Source organism: Jaculus jaculus, chromosome 1 (assembly GCF_020740685.1).
Source record: "Jaculus jaculus isolate mJacJac1 chromosome 1, mJacJac1.mat.Y.cur, whole genome shotgun sequence".
Classification (NCBI taxonomy): domain Eukaryota; kingdom Metazoa; phylum Chordata; class Mammalia; order Rodentia; family Dipodidae; genus Jaculus; species Jaculus jaculus.
In genome coordinates this window covers 167,107,180-167,132,661 of record NC_059102.1, presented here as the reverse complement: position 1 = coordinate 167,132,661, position 25,482 = coordinate 167,107,180, and the positions used below count along the sequence as shown (strand labels likewise).

At 52.1% G+C, this 25,482-nt stretch overlaps 1 protein-coding gene across 3 annotated transcripts in view; it reads left to right on the top strand.

The window, feature by feature from the left end:
- The first annotated feature begins 4,022 nt into the window (after positions 1-4,022).
- Positions 4,023-25,482, top strand: part of Dagla (diacylglycerol lipase alpha) — a 69,741-nt gene continuing 48,281 nt past the window's right edge. For 2 of the 3 annotated variants that reach the window (XM_045161071.1, XM_045161048.1), the window contains exon 1: positions 4,023-4,057. The gene's annotated coding sequence lies outside the window, so the exon portion shown is untranslated. Of the gene's footprint in view, positions 4,058-4,276; positions 4,392-25,482 lie in introns of those variants that run through there. The other variant, XM_045161058.1, reaches the window with a different exon arrangement.

Sequence of the window (25,482 nt, the reverse complement as noted above, 5' to 3'; positions counted from 1 at the left end):
AAAGGATAGCCATGAGTTCAAGACCAGCCTGGGGTAGAGTAACTCCCTACCTTGAAAGAACCAAAGAACAAAAACCCTTTTTTTCTTATCTTTCCATTTTCCATTTCCCCCATGTTTATAATAGCAGTGTTCTCAAACTTCAATATGCACACAAATCACCCAGGGGTTTGTGAACAGGCTGATATTCTTCAGCCTAAGATTCTGCATGTCTGGTAAGCTTCTTACGGGTGTCAATGTCACACACGTGGAGTTGAAAAATGTAAGGGTGGTTGACATACCTTTTAGTCCTATTGTAGAGTGCCCAGATGGGCTCTCTGAGGCACTTTAGGGCTAATAGGGCCCCAAAGTAAACTAAAAGTGACTGAAGATGAGAAATGTCCTTGAACCTGTAAGGAAGGAATCTGACTGTTCCTTATCTCTTTTGCCCTAAAGAAGTCCTAGTAGCCTCCACCTGGTTGGAGACCAGAAACTTCAGAAGGTCTGAAGGAGAATCTGGCTTTTTCTTGTCTCTTTCTTTCCTAGAACATTATCCACTTCCAAGAAATGCATGGATACCTGGTGTGGGGGCCAGACTGACTAGCTCAGGCCCCATCCAGTAAATCCTCCTAAAAGACTTAACCAGAGACACCAGGTAGGCTTTCCTGTTTCCAGAGACACCCTCTTCCCTGACATCAGAAGCTCTGCCTTCTTTCCTTCTTTTTTTTTTTTTTCTATTTTTGAGGTAGGGTCTCACTCTAGCTCAGGCTGACCTGGCATTCACTATGTAGTCTCAGGATGGCTTCGAACTCACAGCGATCTACCTACCTCTGCCTCCCGAGTGCTGGGACTAAAGGCGTGAACCACCACGCCTGGCTTCCTTCTTTTAAGCTCTATAATAAAACCTTTTTAAACTTTACCTGCAGTGGTTTATGGATTTTATTCATTGAATTCATAAGACAAGAGCCCAAAGGCCACTGCCTCTGTGGAAGGTTTTTTTTCTTTTTTTTTGTTTTGTTTTGTTTTTGTGATAGGGTTTCACACTAGTTCAGGGTGACATGGAATTCACTGTGTACTCTCAGGGTGGCCTTGAACTCAAGGTGATCCACCTATCTCCACCTCCCAAGTGCTGGGATTAAAGGCATGTGCCACCATGCCCAGTTTAAATTTGTATGCGGGGGGGGGGGTGGGTCAAGGTAGGGTCTGACTCTAGCCCAGGCTGATCTGGAAGTCACTATGTAGTCTCAGGGTGGCCTTGAACTCACTGTGATCCGCCTACCTCTGCCTCCCGAGTGCTGGGATTAAAGGTGTGCACCACCACACCCTGCTTCCAGCTTAAAAGTTTGAAAAATTTATTATTTATTTGAGAGAGACAAAAAGGCAAAGAGAGAGAATGGGCATGCCCAGGATTGTGTCACTGCAAATGAACTCCAGATGCATGCCTCTTTGTGTATTTGGCTTTATGTGGGAACTGGGGAATTGAACCAGGTGGGCCATTAGGCTTTGCAAGCAAGTGCCTTCAACTATGGAACCATCTCTCCAGCCCCTCCGTGGAAGTTTTGTGAGGCTGTGAATATCTGGCACCCTAACTCCTGAATCACTGTCCAACCAAAGCCTAGAAAGTCTCCATATCTCTCAAGGATACCCCAGATTCTTGTATTATCACCACAGAGGCTGAGGAGGAGTGGACATCACCTGGAGGATCTTGGGAACCAGTAGCACTGTGCCTCCCATCTGGAGAGGGACTATGAGAACCTGCCTGGGGAGGACAATGGAGTGAAGGGGACCTAGGGTGTGTGCGTGTGGGCTGGTGAGAGTTCATTTTGTGCGGCTAAAGGATGGATTGTAGTAGAACATCTTGGGAGTGGCTTTCAGTGTTAGATTTTGGGGTCATGATACAGGCACCAAGACAAACAGCTTTTTGGGATTTTTGTTTGTTTGCTTGCTTTTGGTTTTTCAAGGTAGGGTCTCACTCTAGCTCAGGCTGACCTGGAATTCACTCTATATTCTCAGGGTGGCCTCAAACTCATGGTGGTCCTCCTACCTCTGCCTTCCGAGTGCTGGGATTAAAGGCGTGCACCACCATACCCAGCTACCCAAGCGGCTTTTTGAATCCAAGGCTTTACTGCAACAGGTGAGAAGAGAAGGGGGAAGAGGGAGCCAGAGGAAAGAGGGAAAATGAAGATAGAGAAAAATGGAAAAGAAGGGAGAAAAGAAACAGAGGAAGAGGAAGGGGGAAAGGATTCACACACTGGGGAGTAGGAATGCTAAAGAAAAGGAGAAAAGACTAGAGAGAGGGTTTATGGGGAAAGGAAGGAAACTACACTGCAAGGGAGGGGTTTGAGTGATGTGCTGAATTAAGGGGCTGGGGCAGGTGGCAATTCCCTCTTCCCAGCCCAAAGGTACCCTCCATTGCTAGAACATGGTTCCACAATACCAGACCTTGCTTGGGCAGGTGAGAGGAGGGAGGAAGGGGGATGGGTAGAGAGCGCTAAGACACTTCTATTCAGGTCATGAGTTCTCCTCTCAGTAAGGAAGCATGGGCTTGTGTTAGATGGCCCTTTAACCTGGCCTCAGCTGTTCCACCACGGCCCACAGGACCAATATGAAGTCTGCGTGCTTGATTCTGATGAATTCCATCCATCTAGATAGAGAGAAGGTACCTGAACTCGAACTGCCTCAGTTGGTCCCTAAGGTTTCCTTTGACTTCTGTTGATCTCTGTCCTTCCTGAAACGCGGAGAGGTTCCACGCTTTCTTGAATTTCTTGAGGTACCCCACGCAGTATTTGTCCCCATTCCTTATTTTCTTATACCTAAGTCAGAGTTTTCCACTGAAATAACTATAGATGACACAGAATCCTTCTGGGAGGGGCGGCACCCGCTGTAACAAAGGGAAGTCTGTCCTACACTCACGGTTTCGCTTTCAGCCAGATGTCCAGGTGATCTTTAGCAGGGCTGCACCTCCCTTACACACACCTTCCTTTATTCCACTCCTAGCACGCATGCCTACTAAATTGAAGCTGATCACCTTGATTTCTTGGGATGACAACAAGGCCCAGGAAACGGGTTTAGAGGTCTTACAGTGCCCTAAACATGTCACTCCCCTTTTTGCTTCGGGTGAGATTCTTCCTGACCTTTGAGACCTGGCCGAGTCATCATGAGCTCCAGTAGCCCTCCTAAGCGGTGCTGGAAGCTCTCTCCGAGCAACTAACTCCCAGCTTCGCCTCACGTGAAAGTCCACTCCCCCCCGCCCCCCGCCAGCAGCCCGAGCTCCTTGAGGGCAGGCCTGCGCCCACCCGCCCACTCCCCAGGCTCCGGCGCTCCGGCGCTGCAGTGCCCCTGCTAAAAAGCAGCTTTCAGGAAGGCGTGTTAAGTGACTTACAGCGTGAATGAATGGGCGTGTGTGAAGGAGAACAGGGAGGGCTATTTTCTTCATTTACCAGGAATTCAAAATTGACCAAGACCTCTTTGGATGTCAGGCACGACGCTGGGTGTTGGGGGGTGGGGGGTGGAGGAGAGACACGGATGATATGCCCCAACTCTTCAAGGAGCTGCTCCATCATCCCGAGGAGGTGGAACCCATCTCTCTCTGTCCTCCCCGCAAATGAACCAGTTCTCCAGTGATCCTACTTGCTATTTTTCCTCTCCCACGCTAAACCCGATCACGCGGGGCCGAAAGGAGGGGGAATCCAGGCAGCTCCCTTCCCTGGGTGCGGCGCAGCCTTTGCAAACCCTCGCGTCTGCCCACGGAGCCGTGGCGAGGCCAGCGCCCCGCGCCCACCGCCCCCACGCGCGCGACGCCCAGCTCAGCCCAAGGCTCCCAACTCGCTCTAGCCTGGGCGCCGCTCCCCTCCCTGACGCCAGGGGGCGCTGCCGCCCCTCGGCCGTCGCCATGGTCACCGCTGGCGGCGGAGTGGGGTTTACGTAAAGGACGCAGCGTCCCCCGGGGGGCGGAGGCGGCCTTCGCGCCGGCGCCGGCGCCCTGCGGAAGCAGCGTTAGTGAATCGGGGCCTTGGGGAGCCCAGGATGGAGGTGGCGGTCGCGGCGGCGGCGGCGGGCCGAGCCCTGCGGCGGGCGGGAGGTAAGGGGGGTCCTCGGGCGCGGTGGGCCGAGCTCCGGGCGCGGGCGCGGTGTGAACGGCGCGGCGGGCTGGGCAGTGTCCGGGGCGCGCGCCGGCCGGCCCGACGGGTCTGCGGGCGGAGGTGCGGCTGCCACGCGCTCCGGTGGCAGGTGAGAGGTCCGTGGAGCCCTGGGCACCGGTGTTGGGATGGTGACACCAGTAGCACGGGTGTGGGCAGCGTGGATCCGGCATGGGCAGCGTGATTTTCCCGGCAAGGGTGTCAGAAGACTCACCCCCACCTCGGTGAGGTGGTGGCCGCCCAGGTGTGAGGCGGTACCTACAGCCTTCTGTACAGGTAGGTAGGTGATGCCTATCAAACTTGGGCTGGTGCAGGGTGGGTGGCCAGTTGGTGCTGGGCATGGTGGTGCAGGCAGCATCAATGTGAGGAAGTACCGCCTTTGCTTGGGTGTTGGACTGGTTCTGGCCTTAGGCTTGACATGGCCTGGAGCGATGGCCCTGGGGGCTTGAAGAATCAGTGTTCTCACAATGACTTGGTATTCCTAACTGGGTTGTAAGAAATGGCCTTGGCCCGACTCTGTGCTGGGAGAGTACCTGGAATTGTGAGAGAATTGGTGGCCCTCAGATGGTGGAGAATAGGAGAGTAAATGCCTACCCTCTCACCATGGAGATGATGCCTCTGTCACTAGGTCCCAGCTTTAATACTTCGTGGGTATGCTGGGCCAAGGGCACAGGGGCTGCAGGAAGGCTGGTGGATCTTTACAGTGGAGGTGAAAGAGAGGCACCAGGAGATGCTTCTATCATGAGGCTCCTGACACTGCCCCACACAGAGAACTGTCCAGGACTAGCCTTGTCCTGGGCTCATGAATCCATTCCACTTTGGGGAAGACAGAAGGGATTTGTGCTTTTCGTTTATGGTCCTTGTCCCTGAACATGTGAGAACTGGGAGGGAATGGAGAGGTAGCCCGTGTCCTTAGGTCAGGGTGTCATGTGGCACACCTTCTGTCTGCTGTCTCTGGACTCAACCTTCTCATTCGGTTGGTGGGGTTGCCCCTGGGTATCTGGGAGTTGTCTCTCCTGTTTGATGCTTGGACATCTTTGAGTCCAGAGGACCATTTAGGGGCTGCTTGGAGGATGCTACGATTGTGTCTGCCTTTTGAGAAGCTTTGGGAGAGGATCTCACTCAGTGTTACATGATGTCTTTGTAGAGAGGCAATTTTCAGACCCCTCCTCCAGAAGTCATAGGATGTGGGAGAGATCTTCAGGACTTTGTGAGTCCTGGAGGGAAGTGGTATGGGGATAGAACAATGAAAAGGCTGAAGCTGGGTGAATCTGAGAAAGGCTTCAGGAGTCCAAAAATAAGAGGTTAAGGTACCAGAGACTAGGGTGGGGTGTGTGTCTGTTTGCCAGCATGGGTACTTGGAAAAACTTAAAGCTGAGTTCTCCAAAGCTGGAATTTTGTCTAGTGCATTTAAAGTCAAATAACTTGAATTCCAGTCTTGGCTGTGTGACCTTGGCAGATGACTTCACCCTTCAGTCACTTCACAAGGTGGTCTGGTGGTCACAGAGAATAAAAGGAGATGGTATACCTGGAAGCTTCTGTAAATAGTGAAAGACTGTACAAAGGCCAGGGATTCTCATCAGGTAAAGAGATTAGAAGTGGAGACCAGAAGCCATAGGCAATGGAGGTGCTGAATCTGACTGGGGAAGAAGGGATCTGAAGGCCCACTGCCTGTCATAGGGAATTAGAGGCCCTGACCGTACATGCTCCTGGTGGGGGGAAAGTGGGATCTGTTGACTGTGAGTCAGCTACTGAGCTGGAACCAGGCCCTGGGTCTCCCGAGGACGGTTCTGGTTTCAGAGCATGGCCACAGCAAGAATAGTCCTGCAGGAGTGGTCCAAATAGGAGGAAGCCCTTCACTTGGGCTGCAGACACTCCACATCATCTGGGAAGGTCTGGGAGATGTCTGTGGCTGACAGATCTAGGGTACCTGTGTGGGAGGGAGACTTGGGAAGTGTGTGCTTTCTCTTGAGAATTTCCCTTGGCTCTTGGTTCTGACAGTGGGGGTAGGGAGCAAGCTGTGGGTCTGAAGAAAGAGAAATAGGTCAGGGCGCCCACCAAGGGCCACTCGGGGCTGGGTGGTTCTGTGGAAGAGGTTGAGGTGGGAAAGGCAGGGAGGCTGGAGACCATGAGTGATGCCTTAGACACAGAGAGAAGGAGAAGGGGCAATGGATAGATACCCTAGAGGGTACTCCAGGGCTGGATAACTGTTGTACATCTTTTCTGATGTGGTTCCACTTCTGGCTGAACACCCTTCCCAGATGGGAAAGATGAGGGAGGCTGCACACTGCTTTGCTTTCTGCTACCAGGAGGCTAATTCCTGACAGGGAGCTGCAGAGTGTGAACTATAGACATCTACAGAAGGGAGGCTTGGTGATGTGAAGCTCGTTTCTGTTGAACCCAGACTCATTTCTCGAGCCTTCTGTGTGGGTGTCTACCATAACCAGCAACCCATTGCACAAGCTTGCTCCCTGAGGCAGAAAGTTTTTGCCTGTGTCCAGGCTACAGTGTCGAACCCCATGGCTAGAAGGAGGGCATGGCCATGCCAGCCCTGGGGTGGTGAGCTGACTTTTCCATGCTGTGGGACTTGCAATGGGCCCAGTGGCTGCCACCTGGACATAGCTTGGTGTGAGGAGAGCTTCCTTGGCAGTTCCTGGGTTGAGAGGGGCTTCCGAGGTCGTCCTCATCCGCATACTCCCAGAGCGCCTTGCCACCTCTGGGAGGAAGTGCTTGGCACTTCAGCTCCTGCCTGGAAAGTGCTATAAAGTACACATCCATTAGGAGGAAGTCTTCATCCTCCCTGTTGTGAATATTCAGTGCTCAGGTCCCCTCAGCTCACCCTCCACACCTCCGCCTGTTTGTTCTCATGTGTGTCTCAGCCTTATGGTTTGGGGCTCCAGGAGCCCTTTTCAGCCACTCTCGCCATCTGCTTGGGATGCTGGGACTCTGCACAGTGGAGCTGGGCAGCAGGCAGGGTAGATTGGAAGATGCTGGAAGGAGTTGGGTTTCTGTGCGCACCCCCCCCCCCCCGCGCCCTAAACAGAGCTGAGCTTTCTGCCTTATCCTCAGGATTTGATGCAAGAGTGAGCCTAGCCAGGTGACCACCGGTTTTGACAGATTGAGCAGAGTGGGGGGCTAGTAACAGGAGTGGACATTGAGGGCAAGTTGCCCTCCACAGCTGAGGTTTTCATCTCAAGTCTTCAGTTCTACTCTCATTTTCTTTGTCCGTGTCTCCAAAAGTTGCTTTACTCAGCTCCTGGCAACCTTTCCTTCCTCAGCTGCCCCATAAATCACCATGTCCGGCTGCTCTGCCCGAGGGGTGCCAGGAACTTGGGCAGCACTGACCAGAGGTTGCTGACCAGAACGGGGAACATCAGGTGAGCTGTCTGTGGCTGAAAGGCATGGCCCACCTCTGGAAGCCAGTTTTGTCCTCTGTCTCCCCAGGACGGAGGGACCTTGGTGTTTGATTCCCTGTTGGACCAGCACCTCATCAGAGTTTAGTGTCTCCCTAAGATAGCTGAACATTACACTTTAGTAGTGCTGGGGGAAGTATCAATGAGTGTGCGGTTAGAAGAAGATAAATCTTTCAGAACCGCGGAGCCAGGACACCAGAGGATGTGGTTACCTCCCGGCTAGCAGGGCTGAAAACTGTTTATCTTCATTTGATATTTTCTTTTCTGATACCATCTTGGGCTGGACTAGATCTTTTGGGTTGGATGAAGAAGCATATATGTGTGTGTGTGGTTCTCCATGAGCAGGGAACTGATTTTTGGTGGGGACCTCTTTATGGATAAGGAGTCAAGGAGGATGTGTAGCAAGGATCAGTGTGGCTGAGGGCAAAGGTGTAGTTTTTATGGGATGTTTGACCTGTCGTGGTTGAGGAGAGCAAGGCAGTGCTGTTTTGCCTCAGGGCTGCCCAGGGAATGCACATGTGTGAATCCGCGTGTGCCTGCAAGTGTGTCTGTGGGAAGTGAGGGCTGAGGGGGTGTGAGCGGCTGGTGGCGTGGGAATTTGTGGGCTCCGGTGTCTGGCTGGCCTGATGTCAGTGGGTGTTGCTCGGCTCCCAGCAGCAACAGGAGGGAGCAGTGGACCTGAGGCGTGACCTTCCAGCTTGGTGAGGGCAGGAGGGAGATTTTCATGCCCTGTGATGATGCTTATGAGCAGAGCCCTGCTACTTTCTCAGTATTCTTAGAAGGCGCCCTGGAGGTGTGGCTCTTAGATGCTCATGTGTGTACTACCTGGGGACAGCTCACAAGTCTGCCTCCTAGCTCCTCCCCCACCACCTGGGAGTTAGCTGGGGAAAGTCCACAGGGTACAGAGATAGTGTTGTCACCTGTGGATGTTGTGACTTGAGACCCTGAGGGTAAACAAACCCAGATGTCAATCCTAGTACCTCTCTATACCTCAGTTTCTTTATTCATAAGATGGAGACATTAAACCTCCCATGCAGCAGAACTGTAAGAATTCCACCCATCATGCCTGGTTAGCTGAGAGGGCATGATGGAAGCCATGGAGCACTCAATGTTTTTGCACTTTATGTCATGATGTGCATAGATGAGCATCAGCAGGCTCTAGTACTGGATAAGGAGATGGCATTCTCACCCTGCCCAGCAAGGGAACGGAGTCTGTACCTCATGTGCCATTGCTCCTGAGGGACCTCTGTAGGATTCAGTAGCAGTTATTTCTGGAACATCGACTGTGGGTTGGGGTCAAAGAGGGTCATGAAGACAAGTTGTATGCATCAGAGTAGAAGGCACGGATTCTGCCCTCAGGAGGTTCACAATCAACTGAGAAGATAAAATTAATTTCCAGAAGTGGTGCTACAGGAGGTCAGATGAGAGGAAGTCACTTGAGTCCTGGAGATCAGGGGAGACTTGGGTGGCCCTGACCTTTGACCCAGGCCCTAAAGACTAGTGGGAGTGAGCACAGGAAGGAGGATCCCAGTGAGGAATGTAGCCAGGAAGATCAGCTGCTGGTGCCAAAATAAGAATCAGAGCAATGGAGCCCGGCGTGGTGGCACACGCCTTTAATCCCAGCACTCAGGAGGCAGAGGTCGTAGGATCGTCGTGAGTTCAAGGCCACCCTGAGACTGCATACTGAATTCCAGGTTAGCCTGGGCTATAGTGAGACCCTACCTCGAAAGAAAAGAAAAGAAAAGAAAAGAAAAGAAAAGAAAAGAAAAGAAAAGAAAGAAAGAAACAGCAATAGTTGGGAAGATGTATAGGAACTAGACCCCTAGGTCCACCAAAGTTAGGATCTCTGCCTGTGGAAAACATGACCATCACTGACATGTCTTAAGTGCAGATGGGACCAGGTGAACTCCCTAGAATAGGTGTCTGGCACTAGTGCCAGGGCTACTGAGGGACAGGAGTGCAGAGGGCCCAGGTGGAGGACTTGAGCCAGGGCAGTGGCTAACTCTGAGGAGAAAAGGAACCTGATGGGTCATGGAGGGGAGGAAGAAGCTCGTAGGATCTGTGGGTTTGGCCAATAGGAAGTGGGTGTGGAAAGAGGGCAGGAAGCAGATCTGGAACCTGAGTGGGGCCTGAGGGCACTACATTGTACTTCTCTTATGACTGAGCTGGTGGCTCCCAGCAGGGTGGTTCCAGGCCAAAGTGTAAGTGAGGGGCTTTCAAGGATCCCTGCAAGGCTGTCAATACTGCCCTCGAGCTGTCATCACCTGAGGAACACTGAGGAGTTCTGATGCTACTAACACTTATTTCCAGGTGTTTTTTAAAGGTTTTTTTTTAATACCAAATTACCTCTTGAAATTTCTCCTGCCTGAGTTCAGCCCAGGAGGTTACTATTCTGGGAAGTTTCATCAAAACCCTTTCAGCATTGGAGAGTTCTTCAAGCTGGGGGCTGGGTAGGAGAAGAACAAGGTTTTTCTACACTTGTGTTTGGGAGGGGGGCTGATCCTAAGCCGTGTCCCTATATCTGGAGGTCCTCTTGACCAAGGAGCTGCTACGTCTCACCAGGGACTGGGGAAAGTAGCTTCGGCTGTGTAAGCTGAGGCAGGACACCTCTTCTAGTCCATCCCCAGTAGGCCCTTATCCTAGTCTTTCGTGGAGTCATTTAATTAATTTATGATTGATGTTCCTGGACTTAATTGAGGTTCATTCATTATTAATGTCCCTTCATTATATACCATACACTCTGCACCTCCCCTTCGTGGCTTTCCTAATGGACAGGCCAATGAGAAATGGGGACCATGGGCTATACATGATAGACAGGGCCCCAGGCTTGGCTTTTGTTAACTCAGGTTTGAGGTCAGGAGAACACTAAGGTATGTTTACAGGGGTTTGCTCAGCCACAGACTAACAGTGACAAATCAGGTGTGGTGGCATTGCACTGTAATCGCAGCACTCAAAAGGGAGAGGCAGAGACAGGTGCATCACTGCAAGTTCGCAAGTCAGCCTGATGTGCATAGCAAGTGTCAGGCCAGCTAGTGCTAGTTAGAGAGACCCCGTCTTACAGGAGGCTCGGAAAGGTTGAGTTACCTGCTCAGGGGCACACAGCTGCCTGGCTGGCAACCAGGGTTTGAACAGGCTAGGTTCATTTCAGTGTCCTGCCTCAGCCCGGCCTCTCCTCCAGAAAGCCTTTCTTTGTCCTGTGCTGAACTCTGGTCTATCTAGACAGCCCCAGTGCCGCCCTGGGAGCATGTGTAACCCCCCTCACCAGGTGTCATCTCTGCAGAGTGAGGGTCTGAGATACTGTGTGCTGAGCACAGATCCTGGTGCCGTACTAAGCACTCTGTATTCCGTAACTGTTGCCTCCTAACTACTCCGGGAGAAGTGGCATTCACTCATTTTATAGATGAAGTTTAGAAACTTGTTGGAGGTCACTCAGCTGAGAGGTGTCAAGGCCAGGATTTGAGGGCCTGCTTTGAGGGTGCTTGTCTGATTCTTCCTTGGGATCCCTTTCTTGTTCCATGAATCAAATATCTGTGTGTTTGTCAAACTCCTATCTCCTGTCTGGCCCGTGCTTGCCCCTCCTTTGAGGTGAGGACCAGGAGTGCCCATTCCCACAGCATGTACAGAATGCTGGGAGTGGATTCTGTCCCTGGTTCTTCTGGGCAGAAGGAAGTTCACTTGCCCATTCTGAGCCTCAGTTGCCTTGTTTATATAGCAGTAGTAGTGATGTTCATCCTGGATGTCCCATGTTTCAAGGTGATGCTGGTTAAGAAGGGACCTGAGGACTTTGTGTGTGAGAGAAGGTGGGGGAGAGAAGGGTCTTTGCTTAGGGTTGTGAAAGAGAAAGAAAGAGACAGGCAGGCAGATAGACAGAGAGTGGGTATGCATGGCCTTTACCACTACAAATGAACTCCAGATGCATGTGCCACATTATGCATCTGGCTTTACATGGGCACTAGGAGTTGAATCCAGGCCAGCAGGCTTTGCAAGCAGTGCCTTTAACTGCTACACCATCTCTCCAGCCCTTGTTTTATTTGAGACAGAGTTTCACTTTAGCTCAGGCTGACCTGGAACTCACTGTGTAGTTCAGGCTGGCCTCAAACTCACAGTGATTCTCCTACCTTGCCTGATGTTTTGAGAGAATTCTGTGGCTTACTAGTTGCTAAGAACTTGCCTGGAACCCTGTGGTACTAGGAGAAAGCTGGAAGTCCTGGGAATGGGTGATAGCCTGGTCCAAGCATCTTGGTTGGCTGAGCAGTGCCTGTGGCCTGGGGGAAGTCCCCTCTTGCTCTGGGGCCTGGTTATGTGAAGTGCTGCAGAGGTCTTTCTGGAATCTGGCCCCTCTGTCTCCCACGCACATCCTAACTAGGTCAATTCAGGCCAGGTTTGGTGAGGAAGGAGGATAGCTTGCTAAGCAGCCACCTAGACACTCCCCCCTCCCCAAAACTTGCAAAAGTCTGGTAAAGGGGTGATCCCAGTGTCTGTTCTGGAAGCAGGAGACCGCCAGCCTCTCCATGGCAGGGTTCCCAGGGCAGCTAGGAATCCTCGGCTTTTTCATCCTAGAGCTGGGCAGCGCCTGACTGGGACTCTATCAGGAAGGCCGCGTGTGCTGCTCGACTCCTCCCAGAGCCATGGAGCAGAAGGCAGCGCCTGAGGACTGACTCGTGGGTGGGGGTGAGACAGGCCTGCTGTGGCTCATTGGAAAGCTGTGGCCAGACTGCCGTTAGGTGACGATTTGTTTCACTTCCCAAGTTTCCGCCTTCTGCAGGCTGGGATTACATCAGGCTCCCCTGGCACGCCCTGTAGCCAACTCCCACTTCGCGCAGCTCCTCCGCTGTCCCAGGACAGCTGCCGTGCTGCAGTTTCTAGGCAGGCTGCAGCTTGGCTGGGGCTACTAGCTGAGGGGACCTTTGCTGCCTCAGCTGCAGGAGTCTGGAACCTCCAAGGCCCTACTTCCCAGGTAGCACCCGCCTGCTTTATCTGCCCAAAGCCATCTCTGTCCCAGAACATGCCACTCTAGAGTGCCTTTGACTGTCTGCCTCTGGTTTATTTTGTCTTTATTTAGTTTTAAATTTATTTTTAGTTTTTCAAGGTAGGGTCTCACTCTAGCCCAGGCCAACCTGGAATTCACTATGTAGTCTCAGGGTGGCCTCGAACTCTCATCAAGCTTCCTATCTTTGCCTCCCAAAGGCCGGGATTAAACCATGCCTGGCTATTCTGACTTTAAACTCAGAGTAGCATAGACCTTCAGACATGGGTTTCACATAAGGACAGAGCTTCACTGGAGTCCATGGCTACTAGTGTGTGGCATACTGGGGTCAAATGAGACCCACGTAGGAAGTTCTGTCCCGTCAGTGTGTGCTCCATGAGTGTTAAGTGCTGTCAGCAATGATCATCATCACTTCTGATGGGACCCTTCTTTTCTTGGTCCTTCTCTGCAGCCAGATGACCCTGCAATGCTCCCTTGATGAAGGCCAGGACGCCTTGGTCTTCCTTTACTTCCAGAATCTGGGCCTCTTTTGCATACCGACAGAGTTCTTCCAGCCCTCTGGCATTCACCCTGTTCACGCCTCAGCCCTCTCAGAGACTAGCCTTCCCAGCCCCCGGCTCCTTTTGGTTCCTCTCCTATTTTTGTTTCCTTCCCTTTGGCGCCTCTTCCATCCGGCTGCTCTTTCCTTTGTCTAACATTCCTCTCCTGTGGCCTTTGGGGGAGCCAGTTTCTCCGAGCTCCTGTGCAAAACTACAATCTCCAGTTGCCCTTGGGCTCTGGGATTGTGGCCTGCCAGCCAGATTGTACATTGTGACCTGGCCTCACAGTGCTGACATACGGGAGTCTGCGGCCTCCCCTGCAGCCCAGGAGCCTGGGGGCTAGGCAGCCTCTGTTGTGACTGAAGAAGGATGTTTACCAAATCTGCAGGCACCACAGAACTCTGAAGTACCAGAAGGTTAAAGTTCAGGAACAAGTCTCCCTTGGTTCCAAGGCTGAGAAGAAGAAGGCTCAGGTAGCCAAGCATGCCCCTAAGCCTGAGAGCAGGAACACTCTTCCCTACTCAGGGTCAAAAAATCCTCCTCAGGGGTCTTTTCAGTTCTGTCTCTTTGAAAAGGTCTTGATTGTCCTCCAACACTTCCCTAGAACTGAGGCTAGAACTTAGTAAGTAACGGATAGTTCTGCCATATCTTATGTCTTATTCATTTTGGGATGCATCACACTGAGCACCTACTGTGTGCTAAGCTTTTTGGAGCTGGGACATTTGAGTGAATAGTTACCAAAGTCTTTGGGAATTCTCTTAGTGGCTGACACTACAGCCATTATTGTCACAATAATATACACTTTCTGGCAGACTCAATTCCAAGTGCTCCAAGCAGGGGACATGTTTCCTACAGAGTAGACAGCTTCTGTTTTGTGGATCTTCATCCGCTGACTTTGTGCTCAAGGCCATGCAATGACATCAAGAGTGCTGAGTGTGTTTCACAGCCGGGCAGGACCTCAGCCTCCTTGGAAAAATCAAGGGAGTCTGTTGGGGGCCATGTGTTTACACCTGCTGTAGGCCTGACCTCGGCTTTTAGGGTGTTGTTCTTTCTCGCTGCCCCATCTCCTACTGGGGTCCCACAGGATAAACAAACCCTCTTTGCCCGTCCTGCTCCTCCACTCCCAGGAAGTTTGGGGTCTGTCTGCCATGTGTAGGCCCAGCTGTCACCGACCACCTTGTCACTCGGCTTCCTAGCGCTGCTTTTCTCAGACCCCACACTTCCCTGGCCTTGGCTGGCACCTTTCAGGATGGCTCCTCTCACCCCACATGCCCCCTGCCAATGCTACTGAGCTGTTCCAGATTGTTCTTGCTGCCTGCCTGCTATACTGTGGGCTAAATAAACAGGCTAATGGAGGCCCAGGCACCTCAGGAGCTGCCTTCTCTGTTTCTTGGCTCCTTTAGTGAGCCTGGCCCCTCCCTTCCCCAGGTGAACCCCATTCAGCAGGCTTCAGGGAGCGGTAACTAAGCTGGGGCGTACAGCCCACCACCTGCTCAGTACTTTATAAAAGTTTAACCTTAATGGTGTAACGAACTCCCATCATAAAGCAGCTGGAGCGGGGCATCCTGGGATGTATACATTACAGGAGCCCTGTGAAGTTGTAATTGGAAATGGCAGCAACTGGAACGTTGAAAAAGGCCAGCCTCACTGGGCTGAGCACAGCTATTCTCTACCTCCTTTCAAAAGGCACACAGAACTGGGTCTGGCTGTGAAGAAAGAATGTCCCCAGACCAAACTGAGCTCCGGATTCCTCCGCCCCAGATCTCACTTCCTGCCTCCAGCTGTGTCTGCGGAGCCTGGGGGCTTTGGAGGCTGGGCCCCCCCCCCCACACACACACACTCAACTCTGAGCTGCACACTGCAGACACAGTGGGCCAGGAGGGAATGCGCAGGGCTCCAGACAGCTAGTGGTCAGCTTCAGCTCCACCATACTGGAGAGGGCCACAGCACTGTTGATTTGACCTCCCCTCCACTATGACTGGTGACAGCTTGTCTGTGAAGTGGTGCCACAACAGGAACCCCAGAGAGGAGAGAGTGCTGTGATACGGGTTTAAGATCATCTGGTTTCCCATTGCAGCTTCTGCTGTTGGAGTATGTGAGTCCTTAACCTAGTCATTTCTCCTCAGCTGCAGTTCCCACCTGTAGAATAGGGATGAACGGACCCCTGAGAGCATTGGAAAGGAGGCATGGGATGCCCTCCCTGGTTGTTTGTCAAGGACTTGGCAGAGCACTGCTTTGCCGCTTATGTGTCATGTGGGGAGCTTGCTGATGAAGGCTCCGGCTTAGGCCAGATGGGCCCCCAATCTGTATTTCTAATAAGCGCAGTTTCTAACAAGCAATGGGCTGCCGTTGTCCATGGACCACAGCTGAGTGGTGAGGGCATGCACATGACCCTTGGAAAGTGCAGTGATGTAGCCAGGCAGGGTGGCTTATGAGTTACCAGGAGTTTTAGGCCAGCTTTTGCTTGGAATGAGACCCTGCCTCAAAAATTGAAAAAAAAAAAAAAAGTTATCAAGGCTGGACAGATGGTTTAGTGGTTAAGGTGCTTGCCTGCATAGGTTCAGTTTCCCAGGATACACATCGTGGTGCATGCATCTGGAATTCTTTTGCAGTGGCTGGAGGCCCTGGCACACACATTCTCTCTCTCTGTCTCTCTCAAATAAATAAGAATATTTTAAAAATTTTTGAAAAAGGGCTGGAGAAATGGCTTAGCGGTTAAGACACTTGCCTGTGAAGCCTAAGAACCGTGTTTGACTCTCCAGATCCCATGTTAGCCAGATGTACAAAGGTGAGGCAAGCACAAGGTCGCACATGTCCACTAGGTGGCACAAGCCTCTAGAATTCAGTTGCAGTGACTGAGGCCCTGGCACGCCAATTCTCTCTTCCCCCTTCTCTCTCACTCTTTCTAAAATAAAAAATAAATATTCTTAAAAGTTTAAAAATTACCCATCCAGGCAATGTCTGTCTACTACCTGAGTGAGTGCCCATGTTGATATCATTCAGTGTTCCTCAATGCGGCCCTGATCCTGCAGCCTGGCACAGGTGAGAGATGCCGAATCTCACTTAGTACCCCTCCATCTTACTCTTTGGGAGCCCAGAGTCTGGGGTGCACCTCACACTGAAGGTGCAACTTCTAGAAGCCCCTGGGTCTTGCCCTCCCTAGCAGGGTTTCTGTGAATGCAAGTAGGTCGGCTTTGCTAATGTAAACCTTGAATACTGTGATTCAGAATTGCTGAACATGGGCTTAGGAATCTGCATTTGTTACACAGCTGTGCCATTCGCCTTTGCACATCTCTGGGAGGTCACTTCCTGAGACCTATGGCAAAGAGCAAAACTCAGTTCCCAGCCCCAGCCTTGTGTGGAAACTTCTGCCTGTGTTGTGGGGGGGGGGCAGGGGTGGAGGCTCCAGTGAGGCCTGCACCCACAGCCTGGAATCCAGAGCTACTCTGGGCCTGCTGCAGGGGCTTCCTTATGAAGACAAGAGGAAAGCAGCCTAGCTGCCCACCAGCCGGGGTGGTGCATATGCAGCAGTGAGTCTGTGGCACTGAGGAAGACGGTGGTAGAAAAGATGTGAAGAAGAGAAAGGTCACCTTCTCTATTTGTGTGAAAAGAAATGGCAGGTACAGAGTGGCCCCTGTTTGGACAGAGAAAGAAGTAGGAGGATGTTTATAGTTAATTTTCCTAGATGGATCTTGGGTGGCTTCTACTTTGTTCTTTTCCTATTGGTTTCTTTTAAAAATATATATATTTATTTGCAAGCAGAAAGGTAGAAGAAACAAGAGAGAATAAGTACATCAGGGCCTCTAGCCATTGTGAACAGACTGCAGACACATGTGCCACTTTGTGCATCTGGCCTTATGTGGGGACTGGGGAATTAAACTCGGATTGTTAGGCTTTGTAAGCAAGTGCCATAATTTTATTTTTGCACTATTTACTTATTTATTTGTAAGCAGAGAGAGAGTGGGGGTGGGGGAGAGAGAAAGAATGGACACACCATGGCCTCTAGCTGCTGCAAACACACTCCAGATGCATACACCGTCTTGTGTATCTGGCTTTATGTGGGTACTGGAGAATTGAACCCAGGTTGCTATGCTGTGCAGACAACCACCTTAACTACTGAGCCATCTCTTTAGCCCTCCTATTGGTTTCTATTTTCCATAGAGAACATAATTTTGTAGTGGCTTTTAGAAAAATGTAGGCATATGGGCTTGAGAGATGATTCAGCAGTTAAAGGTGCTTGCTTGCAAAGCCTGATGGCTCAGGTTCCATTCCCCAGTACACATGTAAAGCCAGATGCACAGTGGTGCATACATCTGGAGTTTGTTTGCAGTGGCAAAAGACCCTAGCATACCATTCCCTCTCTCATTCTCTCTGTTTGTAAATAAAGAAATAAAATAGCTGGGCATGGTGGTACATGCCTTTAGTCCCAGCTTTTGGGAGGCAGAGGTAGGAGGATTGCCATGAGTTAGAGGCTACCCTATGACTATAGAGTGAATTCCAGGTCAGCCTGGGCTAGAGTAAAATCCTTTCTTGAAAAAAAACAAAAAACAAAAAACTAGGTAATCTAGGGCTGGAGAGATGGCTTAGCGATTTAGACACATGCCTGCAAAGCCTAAGGACCCAGGTTTGATTCTCCAGGTCCCATGTAGGCCAGATGCACATGGTGGCTCATGTGTCTGGAGTTCATTTGCAGTGGCTAGGGGCCCTGGCGTGCCCATTCTCTCCCTCTCTAATAAATAAATAAATAAATAAATAAATAAATAAATAAATAAATAAAAATAGATCTTTAAAAAATAAATAAAATATATTTTTAAAAGAAAAATGTAGTCATAAACATGTCTGACTCAGGGTTCCCAGGTCAGAGAGTATTTCCTCTGCCTGGGGCAAGAGGTTTCCTCCAGCTGGTGGCAACTTTGTCTCCCAGGATCCTGCTCCTCCAGTTGGGATGGCCTCCTACCATCTCCAGGTGTGTCTAGTCCTCTGTCTTTGGGTTCCCCTGCTTTTTTTGCTTCCTTGCTGTTTTTGGTTTTCCCTGGTGATGGCAAGGGCACCTCTCTGTGCTACCCAAAGAGAGAGTGTAGGGAGAGAGAGAGCCAGAGAGCCCTTTCTGCCAGCTTGCATGGCTCTGGGATACAGTTCATTTTCCAGTGGGGGGTGGGTCACTTAAACCTGTACTCCATAATCTAGGCCTGTAGGATGTGCTCAGGAAGTAATGGTTAAGTGAGTGAGGCTTAGGTTGCTGTGAGGGATAGGGAAAAACCCAAAGCTATGTGCCTAGTATCCTTGCCTGTGAAATCAAGAAGCTTGGGAGGCCTGAGCCCTGTTGTCCCGGGAGCCTCTAGCTCTAGTCTGGGAAGTTACATATAGTCTTCCCACTCCTACTACTAGGTCTGCTTTTTATTTTTTTTTTATTTTGTTTTTGAGAGAGAGACAGAGAGAATGGATATGCCAGGGCCTTTCAGACACTGTGAACAAACTTCAGACAAATGTGCTCCCTTGTGCTCATGTGCGACATTGGACTCTTGCATCATCAGTGTGCATCTGGCTATGTGGGACCTGGAGATTTGAACATTCATTCTTAGGCTTCACAAGAAAGCATTTCAACCGCTAAGCCATCTCTCCAGCTTCCCCCACTTTTTATTTTATTTTTGAGAGGGAGACAGTCTGGTTTTCCTTTCCTTTAAAAAAAAAATACTTTATTTAAGAAAGAGGCAGAGAGAGAGAGAGAATATGGGTGTGCCAGAGCCTCTTGCTGCTGCAAATGAACTCCAGATGCATGTGCCACCTTATACATCTGGGTTTATATGGGTACTAGGGAATTGAACCTGGGTCCTTAGGCTTTGCAGGCAAGTGCCTTAACCGCTAAGCTATCTCTCCAGCCCTACCTGCTTGTTCTAGCCACCTGGCTAGTGCCTAAGTGACTGCTGGAACAACACCCTCTGGGCAAGGGCTGGAGCAGGGCTCTCTCTCCCTGACAGTCAGGCCTCAGTGCCGGTGACTGTAGGAAAACAGTGAGTTCAAGGACACAGTAACCCACAAACTGCTGAGTGCTGAGGAGCTGTCCTGGCCCTGAGGTTGGCCTCACCTGAACCCTCTACAGCTTCTAGGTGGGGTCTCTCCTGCCTTCTCTCCTGACCCAAGCTGCCTTATAAATGCTTGCCACTGAACTTGTGTCTCAGATTCCCTTCTATCAGCCCAGCAACCCTGAACCTGAGCCCTTTAAAGTACTATTTTCCATGGAGTGGCTTAGTACAAAGGAGGGTGGGAGAAATCCATTCAGGCCATTTGAAAGACATTCAAGTAAACCCAGGAAATTTGTGTGGCCGCATGTTTTCAGTCTTCTTTCAAAGTAGCGGATTAGTTTCTGATCTCTCCCACCACCCATTTCCCTGCCCAGGCAGTGCAAGAGGCCCAGGCCTCAGGAAGAGCCCAAGAGGGTAAGCCCAGCTGGAGGTGAAGATCAAAGCTACTGGGGGCTGGAAAAGTCTGAATGTGAACTTCGCTATTCCCAACTCCTTCCCAGGCAACAGCCAGCTGTGTGTGCTCCTGAGATTCTGGGACCTCTCCAGGGTGCTTTCCCAGGTCAGGAGCCCACAGCACCTGCCTTTGCAGAAGGCCCAGAACAGAATGGGGATGCCCAGAATTAAGGCCTTCTCCAAGGCTACATAGGGCAGCTCTCCACTGGCTGAGTGAGCTCTTGTGAGGGCCAAAGGAGGACAAGCAAGATAAAAATGAGCTGTCCAGGCTTCCTTCTCTTGCTGACCACTGGTCAGCTCCTCCAAGAAGCCTCCTTTGTTTCCTGGCTGAGCACTGACCCAACCTCGGGGTCCCGCATTGCAGCCCACCTTGGGTTTCCTTGTCAGTCTTCCCTGAGCCCTTGATACTGGACCATGGCCTCTCCATGTTTGCATTCCCAAAAGCTCCTTCCTCAGGCCCTGCTGAGTATGGCCAACATCTTTTTGGCTAGGAGCTCCCAGGCCATAGGTCAGCTCTCAGGTCCTGGGCATTGAGCCACCTGAGGTATGGATGAGGTAGACTCAGAACATTGCCTCCAACTCACTCCCTTCACCTAGGCAGGGCAGGGAACCTTCCCTGTCCACCTGTCAGGCCAGAAAGGAATGGAGTAATACAAGAGGAGAGGGAAAAAGGTCCTGATGCAGGGTACCACAGCTGCAAAAAGCAGTGCTCTCTTCTGCACTCTTCTGCAGGTGGCAGAGGTAGCTTGTGGCTGCTAGTGCCAGCCAGTGTAGTGGGTTTGCTGGCCTGGCCATTTCTCCTGTTTATTCTTACTGGGACAAGACATCTTGCCATAAGGCTCTGGCTCTCTCTTGGTCTTGCCTTCTCCTTGTCCTTGTTGTCCCTTCCCGGGAAGGGTGTGCACCCTTGGCCTGGGCCCCGTCCTCTCTGTATCCATCCTGCACCACGAAGCATATAGTGGGGAGTGACGGGTTCAGGCAGAACTGGAGCTCGGGACCAACAGGGGGTAGGCCCCTTAGGAATCAGGTGGGGTGCTCATGCCTTCATCCCCTGAGACCATGGGGTGCCAACACCCAGGAAAGCAGGATATCCAGGGTGCTGAGCACCAAGGCTGAGGGGTCAGAAGATAGCCATGTGTCCTTGGCTTCTCACTGTGACTTCTCCCGATCTTCACTTGCCTGGCTCCCCCCTCAGAGAGCAGGAAATGGGGGAGGGAGAGCCTGGGTGTTCCTCTCGCCCTCTGGGGGAGGGGCTGGACGCCCCACTTGTAGGTGTCAGTGAGCTCTCCAGCAGTGGGTGCTGGTGCTGGGATTTCCCTGGCTGACTCACCCTAGGCCTGGCTGTGCCTTCGCTGAGGCAAGAGTTATTTATGAAGGTATTTGGGTGGTGACAGCAACTCACTCAGTCCCAGGAATGAGATGAGAAGGGTCTTTGCAGCCTTGGCAGGCTGTGGGCAGACCCCACGGAGCTCTCAGTACAGCCCCTGGGGCTGTCATGGAGCCCACCACACCCACTTCCCAGAACAGGAGCAAGGAGCCCCAAGACTACTCTGGCTCTGGTTGCAACGCCTTCCCTGCCCAAAGGCTGGGGAATAGGGAAGCCAGCGATTCCCTCAAGAGTAAGAGGCACTTCCCAGGCAGGGCAGCCCGGCTGGCGGCTGTGAGTCAGGAAGTGGGGTCAGCACCGTGACCTAACAGGGTAAGGACCTGTAGCAGAAAGGGAGAAACTGTAGGCTCTTCCCCTAGAAAGCCCACCCAGGTCTCTGTGTACTTGGGGCTCACAGACGCCCAGGGCTTGGAGCTGGTCCTCAGACCTCCCCAGCAGGCAGGAGGGCGGAGGTGTCGCAGTCACAGCGTGGGGCCGGGGGAGGGGTGAGCAGACGAGGAGTGCTGGCTTGCTGGCGGGCCTGTGGGGGCGGTGGTAGCAGCACTGAGTGGGATGAGCTGGGGGGGGTGGGATGTGCAGTTCTGGGTGACTGGCCCTAGAATCCCTGCCTGCCTTATTGCCTGTTGGAGGGAGGGCCACCCCTGACTCCCTGGGCTGGAGTAACCGGATGGCATCCTGGCAGGAGTGGTGGTTGAAGTTGGGACCCTGGCGTGGTTCAGTCCTGGCACCCACCCATCTGACCTAATGAGAAATGTCGCAGCTCCTGCTGGCTAGGTGCCAGGGCCGGCGCCGATGTCTCTGGCGGGTGAAGCACATCTGGCACAAGTGCGGGTAAAGTCTCCTGGGCAGGAACGTGGCTGGCAGGCTGAGCCCTGGCCAGCCTTCTGAACTTAGCCTGCCTCACACCTGTGGTCAGCAGCACCAGGGCTGGGTTGGCCGCCTCCTAAGTAGGTACTGTGTCCAGGTAGGGCAAGAGAGAGGCCGGGCATCGCTGGTATGGGTCCTTTAGTGGGCTAGCACCCCGACCCTCTCAGGAGACTCTCTTTTAAAGGAAATGTGTCGGGCTGTGGCCTACCCCGTGGGGTAGGTTAGGTGGTGCCAAGGATAGGTAGATGAGGTCAGCTTTGCACTAGAATGGACCGAGGCCCCAAGACCTGGGCTTCAGATAGGTTCTGGGGTTTGCTCCCTGATTGCTACTGGACTCTGGGTGGCCTGGGGCAGGTCTATGCCTCCTTGGCCCTCACCTTTCTCACTCAAATGAATGCTTGTGATTCGATAGCCCTGGAGGCTCCTTCCCACCAGGGTGTTCTTTGTTATTTCCTGGGTGTTAGAGAACAGGGAAGGGTCCCAGGACCTTGTCCCAGTGGGCCCTACCTAGGGAGGAACAGGGCCCAATTCTGTCTTGGATTTTCCTTGATGGAGTAAAGTAATGGCTAAAAGTTCCCAAGACTGGGCCTCTGATAGGCACCTGGGCTCATAATAAACCACAGCTGATATATTGCCCCATTACCCTAATATTGAAGTTACCATCATTATTACTGTGAAGTTAGCTCCCTAAAGAGACAGTGAACTGGGCTGGCATCTTGGTCCCCATCAGCCCAAGATTCAGAGGGTTGGACAGAGGCAGCTGATGGGTTTGGGTGGGCAGGACCTGGCACCTCTTGGTGGTCTATGCAGGCTTGGCTAAACAGCCCACTTCCAACTGCAGAGGGGCAGCCCCATCCTCCCAAGTTGGCTGGGAGACCTCAGAGCGAGGAGTGCGTGTTCTCCAAGCATCTTGCTCATAGCAGATGGCAGCCACAACTGCCTTTCTCCCTGCAGTTCCGGTACACTTCCCTTTCCTTGCTCACCCCCTGTTAACTTTGGTTTCTGCTTTTAAAGATGGGGAGGCAGGTTGAAAGCCCCCAAAGCCACCTCTGTTTGTGGGTGAGCTTGATGTGCATACCCTACTGTGGGTACTTTCTAAGGAGTGGGAGCTTTGTATTCTCCATTCCCTCTGGGATGCTGTCTTGCCCTGGTTCTTGCTAGCCTACTCTGAATCTTTTTGGCTAAATGTGCTGGCAGCATGATCTGAGAGGAGCAAGATAGCTGGGCCAGGGCCTTGTTTGACATTCCTTGAGCAGCTGCTAGGCACCAGGCTCTGTGCTGGGTGCCAGGAACACAGAGATGCAAGGCGTGCAGCCCTGCCCTCCAGCAGCTCTCAGCCTTCTGTGAGCCTGGAATGGAGGGATGTTGACTGGATGGGTTGGTGGGCTCTGGTGGCACCATGGAGGAAGTGGTATTTACGCTAAGCCTGGAAAAGCTGAAGAGCTCTCCAGGCAGCAAGATTGGAAGAGACATTGTGGGCCTTGCCAAGGCACCATAGTCTGCAAAGCCCTGCCTGCAGAGTGCCCAACTGTGGTGCATGGCAGAGCAGAGGAAGACCGCACTACCTCCTCTGGCCTGCTGTTACCCTCAGGAAAAGATAGCCTCTCTTGTCTACTTCTGAATTAGGAACAAGGGATAGGGAGATGGCTTAGTGGTTAAAGCACTTGCCTTTGAAGCCTAAGGACCCAAGTTCGAGTCCTCAGTGCCCATGTAAGCCAGATGCTCAAGATGGTGCATGCCTCTGGAATTCATTTGTAATGTCTGGTGGCTCTGGTATGACCATTCACTCTCTATCTACCTCTTCCTCTCTCTCTCTCTCTCTCTCTCTCTCTCTCTCTCTCTTTCTCTCTCTCTCTCTTTCCCACTTTCCCTCAAATAAATAAATTAGAAAGAGCTGAAAGTTGAAGCCCCCAAATGGAACCAGTGGTGGCACAGGACCCTCAGCTGGGAGAATTCTGCCCTGGGTTTGAGGCCTGCAGGACTGGCCTCTACCAGTAGAATTCTTGTGGCCTGAAATCACAGCTCAACAGTCAAGTGTTGACACTATTCACCAGAAAGCCCAAGAACAGTTAGGCAAGAATGCTCTTGGAGGGTATGGTGTTGGAGCCCCATGGCATTGACCTTCATTGTCACCTTCTCCTAGTCCACCCATGCCCACATGCAACACTAGGCCAAACATCCACATCAAGGGTCCTGCCTGTGCTGACCCCTGAGTTGGTTATCTGCATTGTTAGGGTCACAACCTGGGCTCTGGCGGTCTCAACAAGCTAGGCTTGGGATAAGTAATTGTGAAAAAGAGAAAGAAGATTTATTCAACATGGCCACATTTGAGAGAGAAAGAAGGGGTCCAGTGAGCCCCAAGTCTGTCTTCAGGCTCCTGCCACGAGGCTTAGGTTTATATAGAGAGCAAGAGGTAAGTAGAGTTAAGCAGTTCTGTCAGGGTGTGGCCCCCCATCACTCACCCAGCATCGCCACTGCTTCAGTCTCTCCTGCAACGTGGACTGGTAAGTTGTCACAACTGTATGGAATCACTTCCCAAGAGGCAAATTTCCCCTCTGGCCGGCACTGGGACTTAAGCCTTTCCCTCTCCTCCAGCAAGAGATTCCTGGGGAAATTGTAATTCTTTGGAGAGCATTGTCTCAATATCCTGACAGCCAAAATGGGGCATAGGGGGGGACATATGCCTCTCTTTGGAGTATCTTAGCTCTTGCCAGTAGTCCCAACATGGCCCTCATCCAGTTAGCATGGACAAGGTCATGAGTAGTGGGTATCACTGGCTGTGAGGTCCCATGACTTGCGCAGAGTCACGCAGTCAGTATATGTGGCCCAGCAGACTATAAGCCCGAGTCAGCCTGCTCCTCTCTAGCTTGTCTCCTGTGAGGTCACTTACCCAGTTCCTAGACGAGGCTTGTGGAAACGTGTGGTGGGCGAGGTGGGAGGCAGGCAGCCATCAAGAACCCAGCTTGGAAGGTTCAAACCTCCTGTTACTCCCTTCCCAACTCATAATCAGGCTTCTCGAAGGGAGTGTGCATGGTGTGGAGGCAACTCATTCACCCCGAGGGACTCTTCAAATACTGTGGGCCAAGTGCTACAGGCAGGGCCACTGGAGCACAGTCCTGCGGAGCAACGGCTGCAGAGAGGAGGCCATGGTGTTTGCTTTTCCCAGCCTTTGCACCTGCTTAACTGTTTGCTCAAGGATTTGGGTGGGCTGAGTCAGGGTGACAGGCAGGTGGCATTGCTTCTAGGCACCTAGCTTTTCTGCACACCCTGCACTACCCATTAATACTGTGACTTCCTGGGGTCCCTGACACCATCCCTGAAGTGCTTAGCCTCGCCCGCGCAGAGCATGTGACCTTGTGTTGCCCGGGCCTGGCATGCCTGGCGTGCCTGGGCAGTAGCTGCAACAGCTGGCCTGTTGGTTAGGAGCAGAAGAGGCCCCAAGCCCTGTGCTGGGGCACTGGCCCAGGGCGTGGGGGTGAGGGCAGCATCAGTGGGGCTTTTGTGTGGCCAGGACAGAGGAGCACATGGCCCAAGCCAGGAGCCCCATGCAGACACATCTGCTTCTTTCTTTCCTGGAGCAGCCCGTCTGCAGGCCCTCACCCTTCCTCCTAGCAGGAGAGCCTGTCTTGATTCAAGCCATCTTGGCCCTGACCTTCCCTTCACCCCCTTCCAGATGAATCAGCCCTCGGAACTTGAAC